General features: G+C 38.1%; 1 protein-coding gene across 3 annotated transcripts in view; it reads left to right on the forward strand.

Moving 5' to 3' along the window:
* The window catches only part of LOC146406165 (uncharacterized), an 888,277-nt gene that overhangs the window by 761,562 nt on the left and 105,339 nt on the right, over positions 1–21,376 (forward strand). The gene's annotated exons all lie outside the window — the stretch shown is intronic.

A 21,376-nucleotide genomic window follows, 5' to 3' on the forward strand; every position in this document is an offset into this window, starting at 1 on the left:
GTTCTGGTAGATACTTTAACAATATGTTATGAATTACAACATGTTCAAAGTCATATAATTATGGAAAAAGCTACTCAACAGCATTTTACCCTGTTCTACTCAGTAATATACTCGGATAAAGATGGGCTGATTAAGTACACCTATCAGAATTTATTTTCAAATTTTGATACTTCACTAGATTAGCTTTTATAACAATTCTATTTCTATTTATTAAGAACACATTCTTTAAAAAAGTGCAATTCATAAGTGTGTAATGCAATTAGGAAGTCTTCATTTGAACACAGTTGTTTGTTTTTGCTTGTAAGGTAGGTTTTATTTTCTTCTTGATGTTAAGAATTCCTGTGAAGTTTCTCACTATAAACCCAGGTATGGCTATATTCCAGAAGCTTTTAAAGTGTCTTTCTAAAATATTGGCAGGAAACATGGATTTGGGTGCTTTTATTTTGATTCCTTGTTGCATTTTTCTACCATTCTTTTGTCTCCTTTCTTCTCTTTGGAGAATACAAGACTTTACAAACAATCTGGGGCTTGCCTGGAGTACTCTAAAGAAATTGGTGGTGACAGGGAATTACATACTGGTTTAAAAGAAATTGTTTATGATGAGGTAATTTACACTTGAAGTGGGAGGAAGAGAACTGGACCTCTAATTAGTAGGAGGAACATTTATCTCCCAGCAGCACAGTCCTCCCCATGGTCAGAAGCCTGAAGCCAGGCAAGGGCAGATGTAAACATTCTTCTGCAAGTTGGCAAAAGCTGAACCTGGGATTGTTTGAGGCCAGGTAATTGTTGCCAGAACAGTTGGCTCGGGATAAGCTACAAAAAGGAAATCTCTGCACAGCTGTCTTCTCTCCATCTTTTAAGTAGTTTCCTTCAAAATCTCTAGTCCTATTTGACTTTCTATAACATAAGCATGTCCCCAAAGCTTTATATGTTCTGAAATAATTTTGAGTATAACAATTTTCTGATACGAGCACAATATACTTTTCAAGTTAGCAGAGCAAGATCATCTGTTTAGAAATGTTTAAACTATGATTCCTCTTTGTTATATCAAATAATGTATAAAGAAAAGTTTCTCGGAGTTCCCATTGTGGCTCAATGGTAATGGACCCAACTAATATCCATGAGGATGAACGTTTGATCCCTAGCTTTGCTCAGTGGGTTAAGGATCTAGTGTTGCCATGAGCTGTGATGTAGGTCACAGATGTGGCTCGGATCTGGCCTTGCTGTGGCTGTGGTGTAGGCCAGCAGCTGCGGCTCTGATTAGACCCCTAGTGGGGAAACTCCATATGCCACACAGCCCAAAAGAAAAAGAAATGAAAAAAAAATTTTCTCCTCTGTAAACTGCTTCTTACTATTTATATATTGATGATATTTTTATAGCATTAAACTGTAGTGACTGGCTCTGGAAAACAATTGTAGAATTTGAAAGGCAGAAAAAAAAAAAGCAAGATACATGGAACCAAGTAGAAAGAAGGAAGAAAAAAGAGAAGCTGGTTCTTCAGTGAATCAAAATTCCAGGCAATGCAGATAGAGAAGGCTGTATCAAGAGAAGTGTCAAAGTAAAAACTGCACTGAGCAAAGCTAAACAGGCAAGGGAGGTTTTATTCAAAGCTATTGCAATAGGAGAGAGAGGTCAGAACTAAATTGGAATTTAACTCCACTGGAACAAAGGTTGAGAATGTTTTCAAAGGCTAAACTGGGGAGTTCCCATTGCGGCTCAGTGGGTTAAGAACCTGACTATTATCCATGAGGATGTGGGTTCGATCCCTGACCTTGCTCAGTGGGTTAAGGATCTGGCATTGTTGTGAGCTGTGGTGTAGGTCACAGACATGGCCTGGATCTACTGTTGATGTGGCTGTGGTGTAGGCTGGCAGCTGCAGCTCTGATTCTGATTTGAGCCCTAGCCTGGGAACTTCCATATGCTACATATGCAGACCTAAAAAGTAAAAAAAAAAAAAAAAAAAAAAAAAAAAAAAAAAAAAGCTAGGCTGAACTAGTGGAAAAGAGAAAAGGATTGCACAACACTAGTAGGGGGAGGTTGATCAATGGGATGTAATGAGCACACTGAGTTATTTCCCAAGTTTGTGAGGAGTTTACCCTGTGATTAGGCCATCTGCTTTTGCTAACTGGTGTGAACTTAACTTAGGCTTCAATCCTCCCAGGGGATAGGGATGGGATACCTGGACTGATGCCCAGATCCTGGAAAAAGGCATTTCAAGGTTTTAAATCTGGCAAGAGGCTTTTAAAAAGACGTATCCCAAATTGGCAGAGAAAGGATTTGCAATTCTAACTTTTCTGAAGAAAATGTTCTAAGAAGAGGGAAGTTAGGGGCCTAGAGTTAGGAAGAAATCAGTCTGAAGTTTCATCAAACAGAGGGAAAGGTTAACAGCATTAGGGTTAGTAACTATCATTTGATAAAATCAGGGAATGGTTTTGTCTGTTCTACAAAATGAACTGAAAGCTAGGATGATCTTTACCCCAAAATAGCACCACAGTGGAAGTTTTAGTGAATATCTACTTTAAAGCAGAAGCTGATAGGCAATTACAATGAATGGCACTTTCATTCTAGAAGTCTAACTTCTGCGGGCTCTCTCTTTGCCCACAGTGAAGGTTTAACTCATTTTTGTATTAACATCATTGTATCCTTATGAGGCTATGCCAGGGTAATATACACATGGTTACTATGTAGGGCTGCAGTGCAAATGCCTTTTCCAGTCTCAAATCCTCTGAACCAAGCTAGATTTTCTTCTATGGACTTCGCTAGTAATCGAACTGAGCAAGCTGCTTCTCCAGTAGTCCCCACCCTGATCTACTTGGATTCTTACCACTCAGATGACATGAGGAGAGAGAGCTGCTTTGTGCAGTCTTATTATAATAGCGTCTATTGCTCCCACTTTAGAATCTACTAGGCCTCTAAGTTACCCTTTCAAAGTTCAGCACTCCATCTTCTCTCTATTCCAGGATCAACCCTAGTTCAACCCTCTCCTTCTGAGAACAAGGGTTGGGGAAGCCTGGCATTCAATTCTCCCTAGACTTAGAGGTTACACATTAGCAGCCAGTAGGTCAAATCCAGCAGTACCTGCCTTATGTTTGGTATGATCAATTCCTGTTTTTCATTTGTTTTTCAGTTACATTGAATACTTTTAAGTGTTTACAGCTCCTCCAGGTTGCAGCAGGTGCCACCACTTGTTCTGTCCCACTTGGTCAGATTCACACATTTAAGTCATCTCCCTGGGTCCTTTAAGCATTTAAATTAACGTTTCCCGTGCTACCAGTTAGAGTGGCCAACTATACCAAATTCTTTGATTAAGAATATGTTCAATATAATCTTTGCAAAAATTCCTAAAGCTCTGCCTGGCACAATTTGTGGCCTGTAGTGAACACTAATAATAACATTTGTTACCTTCTTTTCAAGTAAGGATGGAACAAAGTTTAGAGAATGCTGTGAATGGAGAATGGTGAGTGACATGTGAAGGCAAAATGCTAATATCTCTGCTTACTCTCCTTTGAGGTTTTTGTTCCATCAATGAATATGTGGAAAAATATTTTTCTTGGAATAGTAAATGCAGATTCCTCAATATATACAAATATGTTTCTGAGCACAATTACCCACAACATCATTAAGTAAACATCACAGCAAAAACAGAAAACTCTGTGAAAAATTTCCAACTAGAGAACGGCAATAAATTTAGTTGCCAAAAGAGTTTACAACTTTTTGGAAGAGAAGCCACCTGAGTTATGTGTCTTTGTATTTAAACTGATATTAGAATAAACTAATTGTTAATACAGTGGGATATCATCTTTCCCACCCACTCATACACATCATCACACACATACAAGGAGGTAACACACAATTTTCTTCCTTTCGTCTATTTTGAAATAGGATACAGTAATACTATTTTCCTAAAAGAACCACAGCAATATTTCTGGACCCACATGTTCCTCTAGGGACTTGCCAAGATTTGGAATCTATCTCCTCTCCTCTGATTCCTTTATGACTTTGTGATAAAATGAAGGGGGCAGAAAAGATACTCTGTAACCCTGAATCCAAGCCTTAAAGACTCATGACAATTGCCTGGAGTTCTTCCTCTTTTTGTCTGTCCCTGTCTCTCTCTCTTTCTCTCTGTTACATTCACACACCTTTGGATAATGTCACCCCCTGCCTTTGTTGTCTTTTAGTTAAGACTCCAGGGCTCTGGAACAGAGAAAGAAGTTATCCTCATATTTAATCCAAATTCTTGACATGCAAAATCCATGACTGTAATAGGTGGTTGTTTTACTCCACTGAGTATGGGGATAATTTATTTTACAGTTAAGTAACCATAGCAGAGGCAATGGGAATTGTGGCTTGTATATATTTCAGTTATTTTTATGCTTAGAAACCTACATAAAAAGAGTCATAGCCTTTTTCACTCTGGAAAATACAATGCATACTCTGAAAAGAAAGGCAATAGACTAAAAGGCCACAGATGGTGACTCTATAGTTGAACTCAGGCAACCTGAGGATCTAAGGGACTATAGAAATCACTAACCTAAAATTGGCCCAGTTCACAAGTTCTTATCAATGCTGCCTTGAGATGTTTTTTTATCCAGGCTCCACATAATATCAAACAGAGAAATGTGCTCCATTTGATTTGCAAGAATTGCAAGAATTGCTTGGTGCTGAAATTTCTACAAAGCTTAAAAAAAACTTTATCCTATGATGGAAGGGTATATTTGAGGCTCAGAAAATTTTCAGCTGAATCCCACATTGCTAAGCATAGCCTCTCAACACCTTTCAGAGCTAATAAGTGAATCACAAGGACATGGGTTAATATGAAAATACTAAGAAAATATCTGTCTGTGTTATGTCTTTGATTTTGGTTGCCTAACCCTTTAGTCTTTTACTCAAGATGCCTAACTCCCTTGGACAGTCTAATCTTGCTTATTTAAAGTCTAACTAAACCATCAGAAGGTCAATATGTAGGCATAAATGACAAGTATTTTTCTAGGTGTGTTAGCATCTATATCCTGGACCCATAAGGCCTGAGAACATCTTTGCTCCTTCAGTGCTTCAGTGGAAAGAGAGCATAAATATATGCTAAGGCTATTGTCTTTTATTTTAATGAGGAATTCCTCACTACGTATTCATTGCTGATCTAATGAGTTCACTTTATAAAAATCCTATTCTTAGACCTCACTCTTAAATTGATGACCCCAAAATCTCATTGAATTGTTATTTTCCTCCCAAACAAAGAACTTTCCTTTGGATTCTTTTAATCATTTAATTCTAGTGAAAAATGTACCTTGATAGAGCATTCTTCATTAACTTAGCATAAAAAGTATCTCTTTCCTTTATTCTATTAATTAAAGTAAGTAACTACAGTGTTTCATGGTTGGGAAACTAGAAAAATAATGATGCCATTGTAACAAATATAAACTCTGAAGAGAGACCTGATTTTCACAAAAACCTTAAAAAAGCTTTACTTGGAGTTCCTCTTTTTGCTTAGCAGGTTAAGAACCCAAAAGAATATCCCTGAGGATGCAGGTTAGATTCCTGTCCTCGCTCAGTAGGTTAAGGCTCTGACATTGCCACAAGCTGTGGCATAGGTTGCATGCAGCTTGGATCAAGTGTTGCTATGGCTGTGGTGTAGACTGGCAGCTGCAGCTTCAGTTTGACCCTGAGCCTGGGAACTTCCATGTGCCACAGGTGCAGCCATTAAAAAAATAAAATAAAATAAAAGAGGGAGTTCCCATTGTGGCTCAGTAGGTTACAAATGAACCAACTAATATCCATGAGGATGTGGGTTTGATCCCTGCTCTCACTCAGTGGGTTAAGGATCCGGCAATGCCACCAGCTGTGGTATAGGTTGGAGACACAGCTGGGATACCTTGTTGCTGTGGTGTAGGCCAGCAGCTGCAGCTCCTATTTGACCCCTAGCCTGGGAACTTCCAGATGTGGCTCTAAAAAACAAAAATTAAAATAAAAAATAAGCTTTGCAAAATTTATGTTTGATATGTATATAGAGTCCGTCAGAAGAACCCAAAACTAAGGAAAGAGAGCTTCTGTTGTGAGATTTGTCTCTACAGAAATAACAGCTGAAGTCATTAAAATGAGTTAGCTGAATGCAGAGCAATAAGAATACCACTTACTTATTAACTCATGATATATTTCCAAATGTATTCAGTTCAAACATGTTATTATCACTTAATTCTATGCATGGTATTGTCTGTTTACACATATCAACTTGCTACTATGATTCAAATTTCTCCAGAGTTTCAGACGTGGTAGAAATGAGTCATTTATTTGATACAAGACAGAAATCCACTGAGAAGCTAAGAAAACTTTAACAGGCACCTTCAGAATCTCTATTTGGAGCTTCTGCTAAAACACCTATAGGAAATAAGATATCCTGTATATTGGGCACATATTCTGTGCAAAGTACTATCTTAGGCACTGGAGATACCATGAAGAGTTAAACTCGTAACTGTGCCCTCATGAAAGTCACTTTTTATTGGTGATGAAGTAGGATGAAGACACATACAATAAACAAACAACTACTCACAATATACATTGTGTCAGATGTTGCTATGTGGAGACAGGTAAATGGGGGATGAAGGATAAGGGAATGCTCGGCTGGAAGGTAGGAATTACAATTTAAGTAAGTAAAACGAGAAATCTTAGCTGCACAGACCAACAGGCTAGGCAACATCCCTGGGAAAAGAGAATCAAGCAAAGGGACAAAGAGTACAAGGCCCTGGCGTGGCAGATGCCTGGCATGGCATGTTGGAGGAGCAAGGAGGGCAGGGTCGGTGGAGAGAAGTGAGCCAGGGTAGATAGCAAGGGAAGACAGGAGGGGAAAGGGAAGGTGCAGTGACATCGACCTCTAAGACCATGACAAGGATCTTGACTTTTCTTTCTGAGAGATGGGAAGCATTTAGAAGAGTGTGAGCAGAAGAGGGACACATGCTGTCTTGCATTCTAAAAGAAGCCTCTGGCTGCTATGTTAAGATTAAATTTTAAGGGTAAGAGCGGAGACGAAAAAAAGGCTACTGTAATAATCTAGGCATTGTTAGAGGTAATTAGGACAAGGTTATTTGTTAGGATATGGTAAAGGAATAACCAGAGAGATTTAAGATAGGTATTAGGAGAGGACTGATATGAGAACTCAATAAATTAAAGGGAACAGTAAAATATTTCAGAAGGCATTTATAATGAAATGAGAACTGGTGGGCCCTAGTCAGTATCAACTGTCATTGTCGCATGAAGTCATATTAGAATATTATCTGTGCCTCAACTAAACTATAAGTGGCTTGAGCTTACAATAAGTGCTCTGTAAATATTTATTCATTTCAATTTGATTTTGAAGTTGCAGCATATTAACATATGGATCCGCCAGTCCTACTGATCGCTCGTTCATTCTCTACTGCCCTGCAGTTATTTACCCTTTATTTAAATTTTTAGAATAATCTTCAATTAGAACTTCTTATGAAAATGCTATTTGAGGAATTCCCGTCGTGGCGCAGTGGTTAACGAATCCGACTAGGAACCATGAGGTTGCGGGTTCGGTCCCTGCCCTTGCTCAGTGGGTTAACGATCCGGCGTTGCCGTGAGCTGTGGTGTAGGTCGCAGATGCAGCTCGGATCCCACGTTGCTGTGGCTCTGGTGTAGACTGGCGGCTACAGCTCTGACTCGACCCCTAGCCTGGGAACCTCCACATGCTGCGGGAGCGGCCCAAGAAATAGCAAAAAAAACAAAATGCTATTTGACATAAATCCTCATTAATAATTAGAATTTATAGAGCTGCAAATAGTGAATCAATGATCAACTGGATGATGATAGTATTAAATACACACTATGATGGGAGATTTCTATTCTATCTTGAAATGATTTCAGTAAAACTTAGAGTATTTGGAGGTGAATCTTTAGTATTTTTCAAATATTTTAACTATCATTCAGAAAACATGTTGTAAAAGTCTACCTTGAGGAGTTATAATTTCAAGTATAGAGGGAGAGAAAAGAGAGTGATTTTGCAGAATGAACGTGTCCTTATGTTCCTGGCCCAAATGAATTTTTAATTACTCACTGCTTTGGATAATTTGTATAATCCAAAATCTCCATGATACCAGTAATTATATGATTTCAGACATACATTAATGTGAAAATGAAGCTACACATTGGGGTGCATGTAACTCAGGGATTAACAACCGTTCAGTGTCTGTCTGCCTGTATATTCTAGAAATGAAGAAAAAGAGAGCTTAATGGAAATAAACAAAGGGCTCTAGACATAAGGGACTCACCAGTCAAAATCATCTCTCTCATGTAACCTGCCAACAGAAATCCACTGTGAAGTAAAAGTGCCTCTTTCTAAATGCAAATAACCCCCGAGAAGATTAAGCACTGGCTTTGGGGTCAAATATATCCATGCTTGAATCCTGGCCCTGCCACTGACTACTCAGGTGATCTTGGAAAGTAGCTGTTATTTATCAATTGATTTTTACAGACTTTCGCTCCTTCAATATAGTGGAAAATACGTATAAAATAGGTGCTGTTGAATAAATGCAAATAGCTTCTTCCCCTCTAAACTATGCATTCTTCTTCAAATGCTGATACCAGTTCCTCCTCCTCTCTCCATAACCCCCTCCCTATCTTCTCTCCTCCTATCTTCCTCCTCCTCCTCTCCTCCCCTCTCCTCTTATCTATCCTTTTCTTTTCCTTTCTTTTCTCTTTCTTTCCTTCCTTCCTTTCTGTCATTTTAGGGCTGCACCCACAGCATAAGGAAGTTCCCAGGCTAGGGGTCATATCGGATCTGTAACTGCTGGCCTACACCACAACCAGAGCAATGGGGAATCTGAGCCACGTCTGCAACCTACACCACAGCTCATGGCAACACTGGATTCTTAACCCACTGGGCGAGGCCAGGGATCGAACCCAAGTCCTCATGGATACTAGTCAGGTTCGTTAACTGCTGAGCCACGACAGGAACTCCTATGTCACTTTATTTCCAATAGAAATTTTTCATTCATTATTTATTCATTTAATCAGCTAAGATTTATGGAACATCTGCCACATGCCAATCCTCCAGGTAGTCAGCATCCTTTAGGATACTCCAGTATACAAAATGGAAAGTGGCTCCTGTCTCATGGAACTTATCTTTTAGTAGGGGATGCAGATGATAAATAGTATACCTGATAAGGAATTAATTTCTATAGAATTTTAGAAGATGACATTTGGAAAAAAACAGATTAAGTGGGATACAGTACTGGGAGAGTTAACTGCAAATTAATTGGTTATAAAAGGTCTCCTTGAAAAAGTGACATTAGAGTACAGACTTAAAGAAGGCAAAAGCACTTAAGGAATAACCAAGAGGCCTCTATAACTAGAGAAGAGGGAGAGAGATGGAGGTAAAAATAGGGCTGAGTTAGAGAGCATGTGAAGGTGTGACCACTGCATCCAGAAGAGCCCTGAACTTGGGGTTGAAAGTTCCATGTTCACCTTCTTAAAATTATTAACAATTTTGTCTTTGAACTTGTGTTTTATAAATGCAGGCTGATGAGACAATGGAGCATTCTAGAGAGTTTGGAGCCTCAGTGCATGTATGATCCTGCTTTCTGGGACCTCCATGACTTCTTTGCCTGTTCCCCTCCACCCCAGGGGCCAGGCAAGGTTGGATGAGGAGTGAGGAGCACTGGGGTTGACCAAGCATGTTCTGTGGTATCTCCAGGTGGAGCACAGTAGTGGCTGTCTGCTTCAGGTGCATTCCACAGGCTGCTCACCCACTCCAGATCTGAGTACCAATGGCATCTTGGTACAGAGTTTGCAATCCTCTTGGCTGTTGTCCACCAGCTGTGGGTTGGGGTAGTGGGCCTGTGGGAAGGGGAGGTGGCTGGGTGGAGTACCCCTCTCAGCTAGGGCACGGCCTCTGGGGCCTATAGCTGGTGGGGAGGAAGGAAAGGGAACCTAGAAGCCAGTGATTCCGAAGCACACTCAGTAGTGGGATAGGGCCCCTGGGCACCAGTGAGGGCCTTGCCTTGTCCAAAGGAGTGCAACATTAAACAGCAATTTAAAAACAGCAAGACAAGGGGAGAGGCACTATGGAAGAAAGGAAAAAACAACAAACAAACAAGCAAAAAAAACTATAGTTCAGTACTTTTAATGGAACTTAGAAATGCAGGGAAAGGAGGCTTGCATTTTCATTTTGCATCGAGATCCACAAATTATGTAGCCAGTCCTGCAGGGAGATAAGAGAGGGCCAGATTATTTAGGGCCTTACAGGCTCTTCATTTTAAGGACATTCCCTACACAAAGAGGCAGGGACACGGCATAATCTGCTTTACAGTTTAAAGGATTCTTCTGTGGTTTTGAGATAGTCTAGAAATGGGAGGAGGTCATTTCCAGTCCAGGTGGGAGATATTGGAAGCTCAGCATAGATAACAGTGAACCTGGTGAGAAGCTGTCAGAATTAGACAGAATTTGAAGGTGGGGTTGAGGTAATTTACTGATGGATTGGCTAGATCCATGAATTACACAGGTATATGCAATTTCCAAAACTCAATGAGCTGTATACTTATGATCTGTGTATTTTACCGTATGGGATTTATGTCTCAACGAAAATAAAATGAAAAACAAAGGCACTGGGCAGGACAATTTTTAATGATAAGCTCCCATGTGTGAAGAATACAGGGTGGGGCTTTCTTTAGACAAATACTCTTTCAGGTATGAAACAATAATTTCCAGAAGAATACACAAAATACAAACAGCAAAGTTAATCTGCTCAGAGGTTGGCTGGATCAGGAAATGAGCAGAAAAAGAGAATTATTCCTCTGAAGGCATTTTCATAATTTCTAAACTTTTAACCATGTAAAACATTATTTAATAACCTGACAAATATGTACTGGTTTATTCATTTTGGTACATATTTTCAAAGTGTTCACCATCCAGTGTAAAGACAATAAGATACTTCTAAGCATTTCTGATACCAAAGATGAGTGCCTGGTCTGGGCTAGCACCTGGTATTAGCGATCACATTCTATGGTATTCTGACTCCAAGAAATTTGTAGTGTCTGCCCATGCTAAGAACAAAGAAAATGTTCTTTTCACATGTCACTTTTGGAAAAGGAGGCAAAGAGGCTTTAATCAAGCATTATAACTCAAGGGCATCAGGAAGTTGCATTCTGTCTTTGGCAAAATCCAAAGAGGACAAATAAAGAAGTAATTTGTGAAGACTAATAGAACATGGACAGAAAGAAGTACAGTCGGGAGCAATAGCTACCTGAGGAAAAGAATATCTGACCTAAGTTAACAAAAGCAAGCAGCACATGCTAAGCAGAGAAGAACTGTACCATCCTTTTTGCTTGGACCAAACACCTCGTCTCACCTGAGCCTACTGCAAAAACCTTCCCCTCGCTCTGCTCTTTCTCTAACCTTCCTTACCCTTGCTTGCTCTCAGTGTTCACCACCACACCAGAGGAAAGTTTTCAAAGTTTATGGAGAAAATCCCCCTCCGAAGTGTTCAATGCTCAAGAGTGACGTCTAGTCCATGTCTATCTCTCCACACGGCCGCAGTCCTCTCCTTTTTCAACACCTCAGCACATGGCCTTATGCATCTTTTTCGTGACCCAAGATCTTTGCACAGGCTGTTCCCTCTGCATCTAATGCTCTTCTTCCTACAATGCTTTTTCCTGACTACCTCCCAATCATACTTCAGTTCTTGACCAATGTCATTTCCTCGGAGAAGCCTTCCAAGACTTTCTTTTTTAAAATTGAGATATATAATATCATGTAAGTTTTAAGTGTATGACATAGTGATTCACAAATTTTAAAGGTTACACTCCATTTACAGTTATCTAAAACACTGGCTACATTCCATCTGTTGTACAATATATCCTTGTATCTTACTTATTTTATACATAGTAGTCTGTACCACTAAATCCCCTCACCCCCATCTTGCTCCTCCCTTTCTTCTTCCCACTGGAAAGTACTAGTTTGCTCTCTATATTTGTGAGTTTGTTTCTGTTCTGTTATATTCACTAGTTTGTTCTACTTTTTTAGATTTCACATATAGGTGATATCATATAGAATTTGTTTTTCTTTGACTTATTTCACTGAGCATAATACCATCCACAAATTCCTGATCTAAGCTGGTAGCCTCTTAGAAAGTTATAGCCTATTACTTCTATTTAATGATACTTGTCAAAATTGATGATTATAAAATTATGCATTTAGCTTCTGGCCCCTGAAGACACACCACTATCGGTGCAGGAATGTTGTCTGTTTCATTCACAGCTGTTTATCCAACACCTGGCTCAGTGCCTGACATAAAGAAGAAGCTCAGTTAATAGTCATTGAATAAATTATAACCCACCATTAACTCCCTTGCCTTCTCTTCAAATTTTCCTTGATTTAGATCAACACTGTCCAATGTGACCCACATAGGTAATTTAAAATATTCTCGTAGCCACAATTCACAATTATAAAATAACAGGTGAAATAGTTTAATATACTTTATTGAACCTGATAAACCAACATAATGGCATTCTAACATGAAATCAATGACAATTATTGAGATAATTTGCATCTTTAACAGTAAGTCTGAAATTCTGTGTGTATTTTACACATAAGAACATATCAATTTGAACTAGCCACATCTTAAGTGCCCCGAAACTCCTGTAGTTAGTGGCCACCAATTGGGACAGAGCAGGACCTAAAACCTTTGGGTGAAGAGCTTTGTCCCTCATCTGCCCACAGTCCTTCCCATGACAGCTCCTTTTCTAACCATATGCTTGCTCCCCGCTACTGTTTCTGAGTCAGCCCTCCTTTCATGGTAGTCCCAGAGAAGAATGCTGGAATACTGGTCCTCAATAAGATGCAGTCAACTTCCGTTGGGCCTCAGGAAAGGGGAATATGGGGGGCGGGATGCTTTTCTTTTTTTCCCCTGCCTTTCTCACACACCTCTGTGTATATGTCCATCTTTACTGGACCAAGAATGACTTAAAATCAGCAGGCTATGATTAGTTAAGTCAAATAACTAATGACTAAACAATAACAAATGATTAAAGAAAACTAGGCATATGAAAGGGTAAATTTAATATTGCCTAACTATGACTGCCTACCATCTCATCTCATCCATGGCAATTTAAGAGAAAAACAAAGACAGAAAAAAAACCTTTAAAAAGATCCTCCTTGCATGTTTAAGCCAGGCCTGGCTCCACATTCCAGGCCCTGGGCTCACTCTTGTCTCTGAGAGTCCCTCCCTCTTAGAGTCATAGGGTTCCTCTCCACGTCCACTGAGGAATATTATGTCCACATGCCCAAGTTTAAAGCAGCCATTCTTTATAGTGAAAATAACTACTAAGCGTAGTTGGAAATTTGTGGGAGGGTTTTGGTTGTCACATGACTGGCATTTAGTGACAAAAGCTGAAGATGCTAGATTTCCTGCAATGTATAGTTGGAAAATAATTGAAAGTACTATCCCAAAATAGCAGATTTTCTGATAAATAAATGGAAGTCGATATTCATTAGACATATAGGTGAAGAATGTATAGTTAGAAGTGGCATTTTTAGTTAAAAGGAGGAGTACTATATTTAAAAATGGTGACTGACTATACTTGATTATAGAAAACCAAAGAAAACAGTTTCTCAGCAATGTTTTGGCTCACAATCAAATTTTAGATGAGGTTTATATTAAGGTTTGGTAAACTGCTCTTTTTTCAATTTTTGATGAAGTTTAGATTTGTCTCAGGAAAGGAAAATCAAATAAACAAACAAAAACCAACCAAGAATAAGGCCTGTTCAATCAAGCAGGAAGTTGGGGTGGGATAGGAGAGGGAAAGGCCCAGACTGGTTAAGTTTTGCATCATAAACATAAATATACATATATCTTACCACTCTCTAGGTTTTCAACTAATTGTTCTGTTATTAGTATGAACACACATGAAATATCTCTATTTTCATTGAATGATCTGAAGCAACTATAAATAAACATAAAATGTATTTGACACACATTACAATCTTACTATTGACAGCCATGAATTAGAAGTGTTTCTGTGTGTGTGAAATTTTAAGTGCTTTGTCAAAACAACATACCTTTTTGTAGAGCAGTTCTCACACTTGAATCATCTTGATGTCAACTGGCATATTTAAGAGGAACACCAAATTCACTTGCTAATTCACTGAGGGCCAAAAGGGTGGGAGAGGGGAGGTAGCAAGTGGGAAAAGGAGAAGAGGCACAAGGGAATTTTCTAAGCTATTTTCTGATTTCAGCCACCAGGGAGAGGCAAGAAAGGAGACCAATATTCTGAATTTGTCACAGTCCATTCTGCTCTAGATCACCATGACCTGTTTAAGGGAGAAAGTACAAATCTAATGACCAATAGGGCTGACTGGCTCCCTTACTGGTAGCTTTCTGCAGGCAGGTGATCAGAGCATGGATGCAATGGAAATGCCACCTGTATGTTTCCAGCTTCTGTTGCACATTGTGCTGCTGAGAGGGGAGGGACTGGAAACTGAAAAGAAGGACATAAAGCAGCAGGATTTCAGCGTTCTGATTCCACAAAGCCTGCTGGCCATATGGCTCTCCCTGCGCCCCAGAGCGCACACGTGCGTGCGTACACTAGCACATTTATTTCATGGGACTTCATTGTTTCAGTTTCATTTCTGTTTATGTGTATTCATAGAAACTGCAGTTGTCAACACTAAATTTGTATACAGTATTTAGAAATTTGCGGTTCTACATTTGTTAAAGAAAATGTTGAGAAATATTAATAAACCAGTAGGTTTTTGTTGCTGTTGTTTAAAAAAACATTATCTAAATGATCAGTGAAAAGATATTAAGTGGATAACTGAAGAAAGCCAGAATAAAAGACGAAAAAGAGAGTCTTGGGATCAGGGATGCTTGGTGGTTAGAATTAGGAAGGGGCTAAATAGCATCTAACCAACATTGTCCTTTTATGGCAAAAAAAACCCAAAACAAACAAACAAACAAAAAAAAATCACGATGTTCTAAGAAAACTAAAGACTTGGCCAAGATGACAGAACTAGAACTCTGACTATGTGACTCCTGCCTCAGGCCCCTGTCCACCCTTCTTTTTTTTTTTTTTTTTTCCCACTGTACAGCAAGGGGGTCAGGTTATCCTTAGATGTATACATTGCAATTACAGTTTTTTCCCCCACCCTTTCTTCTGTTGCAACATGAGTATCTAGACATAGTTCTCAATGCTATTCAGCAGGATCTCCTTGTAAATCTATTCTAGGTTGTAGGTACATGAACACTGAAGAGAACAAATGAAATTTCTGGAGAAAGAAACAGAAAACAACAAAACTACAGAGGCTGGGACTATTGTATACGTTCCCTGCTTGTGTGATAGATGGATGATATTTCAGCATGGCAGGTGAAGTGGATTATCGAAGGGCCCTAATATAAATGTTTTAACAATCCCCTATTTGTTTTAAATAATGTGAAGTGATAGTTAAGAGTTTCAGGAGTATTTAGAAAGTTTTAAAAATACTAACGATTCGAAAAGAGTAACTCATATGTGTGTTGCTTAGCTCATTTAGACTATGGTGTCTGCAATTCTATTAATAAATAAATGTTAAATGTTCTGTGTGTAATAGAGACTTTTTATAAAATTCTTCTCATTTGCTGCATTTACCTGATTATTCTTTCTTAAAGGAATATAAGAATACGGAAGTAGGCATAAGAATATCAGGAAAGGATGTAGGAAATCCACTGTGCCATTTCTAGTTTGAAAGAACATCTAGGTTAAATAAAAGTATATCCTGCCCCCTATTTGCAAAACAAAACTCCATATACCTTACCTATCTCCATAAGTTTGTAAAATTCATGCTGATTTATAACACCAATATGATAGATACAGTCAGATAAAATGAAGACAATTTTTAAATGTATAAATCCTACACCTTTAGGATATCCAAATGTTGCAACTTACTGTGTAATATATATGAAATTTCAGGTGTGCCTTGGTGTCCAAATTTCTGAATGCCCATATCTTTGTTATTTAAGTTAATAATGCAATTTGGAAGTGTCTAGGCCACATAATCTTTGATAATATTTCTTTAAAAACTACCAACAACATTCCGAGTTTCATACGCTAGCAATATTTTACCTTATTTCTATTTATATAAAACCTTTAGCACAAAATTCCATTTACATTTATTACAGGTCATACTCATTCATCTGGGAGGCATGGAATATAACAGAACATATGTTTAAAATTTCACAAGAGAAAGGAACTTGTAAATATGGCAATCAAACTATAAAAATGCAGCTAAAAAATCCTTTTCTGAATTTGTTTCACAGAGACTAGCTATTTGGGTGGTGTTAGGGAGGTTATTTTACTTTGCACCTTAAAAAAAGTAATTTGTTTTGAGTGATCATTTCCCTCTTTGTTTACCTAACTTCATAACAAGATAGTTATCTTTGGCAGTATATGCATCTCCAAATTTTTATGATAAAAATTATTTTGGATTTATGTGTATATTTGATGTCCCAGTTAAACAAACAGGTTGACTTAGAAAAATAAATGTCGGACAAGGAAAGCAACAATCCAACTGACAATCTGTACTCAAAAGACAGTTTCTGCCTGGTCCACACCTGACATGCTGGGTGCAGGGCAGGGATCTCTGGGGCCCTACTGGACCACTGTAAAGTGAGGCTTCCTTTTCCCAAAATGGAACATACAATCAAAGCAGCAGGCTTTCCAGGCACCACAACTTGTGTTATTCCTCCTTGACTTGGGCTGTTCCTTGTGTACTTCTGCCATAATTAGCTGAAATATTTACAAGTGAAATTAGACAGTACATATTTATTGTCCTGTCATCTGTCCCCCAAATTAACAATGCTGTCACATTCATTCGCTGATTCTTTTTGAATTTTCATCCTTAGAATTTCCCACTGCTTTCCCCTTTCCTGCATTTCTGCAACATAACTCAGTGAAGACTCTAATTGTTTCTCAGCTAGAGCACCTACAATGGCAGCCTCTTAAATGGTATACCTTCCTTTCCTCTCATCTGTACTTCATCCCTTCTTCCACTACCCAGGAAATACATTCCTAAAATGCTAATAAAGGATAAATCGCTTCTGCTGGAAAAATTTCACTTTCTCCCTCAGAAATTAAATTCTAACTCTTCAGTGTGATATTCAGGAATTTTCCATCGCAGTTTATTTGTCCTGCATTTTTGTCACCTTTCAACTTCCTCAAATTCTTAAGCCCAACTAGTCCAATTACAACTCCTCAAATGCACATGCTGGTCCATTTTTGTCTTTTCAGCTTCCTTTGCTTTCGTTTTTTTTTCAGCCTGATTGTCCCAATCTAAACTAAGTGTTCTCGATTCCCTGAAACCCAGTTGTCCTGGTAGCACTAGATGGTTATCTTAAATAAACTTACTTTCAGAAAACAACTGAAAAAAAAAAATGGTTATTTATTGGTTTAGAGTGACTTCATTCTTTCTTCTCTTCTTCTTCTTCTTTTTTTTTAATGGCTGCATCCACAGCATATGGAAGTTCCCTAGGCCAGGGACTGAATCCAAGCTGCAACTGACCTATACCACAGATATGGGCGACACCCGATCCCTTAACCCACTGTGCCAGGTCAGAGATTGAACCTGTGCCTCTGCAGTGACCTGAGCCTCTATAGTTGGTTCTTGACTAATTAAGCCACAGCAGGAACTCCACTGGCCTCATTCTTAATGCTAATAGCTATGTCATGTTGAGGCTAATATTCTCAGGCTCAGTTTTCTTGCATTCCTTTGCTCCTAAAACTGCACCATCCTCTTTTAAGATGACTTTTAAAGTCTATTCCGGTAAGGATAGAAATGCCACCACTGAATACTACTCATTTTGAAGTGTAAATTTTGCCAATACAGACATTCCATAATACCATACTAGAGAGGAATTCTTCCTCCTTCCATGGAGGACATACAAATGGCAGGTCACAAAGCCAAGGATGCAAGAATTACAATTTTTAATTTTTTCTAAGTTTGAATTTTTATTTTTTGAGTTCCTAGCACACCTATGGACAAGAATTAAATCTTAGTCAATTTAGAACATCACATACCTCTGCCCGCCCTTGAGTTATATATTCATTTTAAGGTGTTTGGTAAGTGCCAGAGGAAAGCCATGTTTTTTTATGTATATAACATCATTTAATTTTTAAAAAGTAGGGTAAATAAGAAAGTAGCACAAAAATAGAGGGCTGCTATGGAAGGCTGGTGCTTGGTGCTAAGAAGCTGAAGTCAGATGAGGCTGAGGATTTGGGAATGAATATTCTTTAAAGGTGGTCCTGGGTCTGGTCTTTTACACTCACCAGCATCAGCTGAGATCTTCTTCATATCACTTGGCCTTCAGCTATCAGTGCACATAAAGGTATTCCTTTCATCCCATCTGTAAGGATATTTCTAGCCTGCTCATTCTCTGTGCCCTGGTGACCTCAAGCTAGTTGGCAGAAGAAAACCTACGCCATTCACTTCACTCCAGAATGCGTAAGATTTAAGTGGAGCTCTCTGTCATATTTATTCTGATGACCATACTGATATTTCTTCAGTTACCTGATATTCTGAGAACTAAAGGACTGGTAAAACCAAACCAAACCAAACCAAGTTAGACCTGATTATGCTTCCAATCCTACCTTTACAATAGCCGCGTACTGATTGTTTTGTCTTGCTGCATCATCCTTCTTTGAGCTAGCAAACCTCAAATCCCCAACTGATGCTGAGTTTGCAAAGACTCATAGAGTAAGAAGAAATACTGAAGATGAAAGAAAAAATTACCTAACATGTCAAAATGCTAGCACTACCCCACTGAGTTCTGGTTCTCTCCAAAAGGTCACCATAGGCAACCAGGTTAGTTTCTCCCAGCTCCCCACTCTACCTCACCATCTTCTGCCTTGCCACCTTCCATCCAAATCCTAAAACTTCAGCATCTTGCCAGTCAGCTGCAAACATTACAGCACCATCAAGGTGAAATCCAGTAACTTTTTGTTTTATTGGGTTTAAAAATAAAACTTGACTTCTGAAGGCTGCAAGAAGTTCTCATGCTTAAACCACTTTTCCTTACATAAGGATATATCTTAGTTTCATCCGCAATGTCTTAATCTTAGGAAAAAGCAGGCATTGCTGAAGTTACTTCAAGATTTTTTAAAAAAATGTACAACTCTAAAAAAAATAGTCCAAAATAAAATAAAGATCCCAAACAACTGCCTCTCCTTAGTGTGATGCTAAGCACCATCGGTATCAACTGGGAACTTTCTAGAAATGAAAATTTGGGGCACTATTCAAGAACTTTGGGTTACAGTGATTTGTATTTTAACAATCCTTCTATATGATTCTACATGTTAAAGTTTGAGAACAATTGATCTAATATCAACACTCTTAAAATTAAGCTCAGAGAATGAGTAAAGCAAAAACTAGCATAGTTATCTCACTGAAGGGTCATCACTGCTTGAAGAACTTTCCTTCTGATGCCAATTTCCTGCAGATTTCCATCTATGTGCTTTTACATGCAGAAAAGCCTTTTTAAAGCTTTAATTTCAATTTTTTCCCTGTTAGGGCTTGTCATGCATTTCTGCCCATCTTTTCTGCAGAAAGAGTAGGGATTTTGACTAAAATAAACTGATGATGTGAGAGAATAATTTAGGTGTTTAAATTCTTTAATTTTGAGATGAAAGTTGAGTAAATGGTTTTGTTAATACTGGGCAACACAGAGCTTCTAAAAGGACTAACTAAGGGCTTCATAGAGGGTAGATCTCAGTTAACAAGCCCGAGCTATCAGAATCACTTGAGACAAGTGGTAAAAACACTTATTTCCTTACTTCACAGGAATTGAAATTTGAAGATGAAGCTATTTATAGAACACTTTCTTATTATTTTATTATTTGTTATTATTTATAGAACACATTGTAATTACCATGCCTACTAATGTTGAAGCAATAATTAGGAATGTAGACATTTGTGGCCAACTTACAGAGTAGCACTCTTGGGATAATTCAGTGCAAAAATTGACAAGTTAATGTGTAGAATTGTCTCACACAAAAATATCTGCACTTTCATATGGCTTAAAATATCTTTTTTTCTTATCCTGAGATTTCACCTTCAAAGAAATGGTATGCAGTGTCTCATTACAGTCATGTCAATTGTATGAAAGTGAAAACCATGACTCAAGACTACAAAATTATAGAAGCTGAAACTGCTACCCAGCGTACTTCTAGTCACAGGCACATCAAGTATATATACACTAAAAGACCTTGAACTATACCGTTTTCTGATATGCTCAGTAACAAGTTCTTTATAGATCTGTACCTGTGAAAGTTGGATTAGATGTTCAGAGTCTCAATTAAATACTGCAAGAATTTAATTAGGGGACAAAGAAGGAAATAACAACAAAAAAAATCTCTGGTGTCTGGAGATTTTGAAAATTATAAATGCCTGAGGCGAGGTCTTGAAAGGGTCTCCTCTGAGGTATATACATGCATTTACTGGATTTTTAAAAGTTGATACTTGTTTTGCTTTGTGACATTTGTTTTGCTTTTTTTTTTTTTTTTTTTTTTTGTGTGTGTGTGTGTGTGTGAATGTGTCCAAATAGATTTGGTTTTGAAAGAGCAACTCTAGAAAACTGTCCACAAGTCTGAAAAACTGAAATTAGAGAGTATGAGGAGACCAAAAGGAGGATCTAGTTATTCTTTCTGTGGGAAAAGTCTCCCAAATGACATCCACATAGTTCATAATAGTACTAAATAGAATCTTAAACTTATGAGTTAATCAAATGGAAAGAAATTAGAATATATTGTAAAATTAGGATGTTATCGGGAATCATATATTATTCTGCTTTGAAGTACATTATTTAAATTTCTCTTAACCTCAAGTATTCTCAACCATCTGTAAACTGAGAATAACATTTTCCACCTCTAAGAATTATCGAGAGCAAATTGACCCTGAGATCCTGATACACTCTATGTGAATTATCAGTAGTACACCTGAGGTATTAATTGAAAAAAGCAAAAAAATTTCCCCACATCATATCTTTTCATGGGCTATTGATACTCACACCACATTGTTCCAAAGAAAGAAAAGGTATAGAATAATTTGAAATTTGGCTAACTCAAAAATAAATTTATTTTGGCATGTTTTGTGCATGCTTTAACATACTGAGATAAAGCAAGATCTAGGCATATAGATTCTTCATTGTGATTCTTTTCAGTTTGGCATTTGGTCAGATACTGTGAACATTATCAAAAGCATTTGTAATTCAAAAAGCATCTAATGACAATCCATTGTACTTCTACCAACTCACAGTAAGCCATGCATCATCCTAATTAGTAGTTCCAGGTACTTTCAGGAACTTTAATTCTTGTCTGATCCTTCATTCAGAATTTGAGTTCATTT

This window comes from Sus scrofa, chromosome 1 (assembly GCF_054392235.1).
Source record: "Sus scrofa isolate SSC_HxYL_T2T_F1_AM1 chromosome 1, Sscrofa_HxYL_maternal_Yorkshire_Landrace_v2.0, whole genome shotgun sequence".
Classification (NCBI taxonomy): Eukaryota; Metazoa; Chordata; class Mammalia; order Artiodactyla; family Suidae; genus Sus; species Sus scrofa.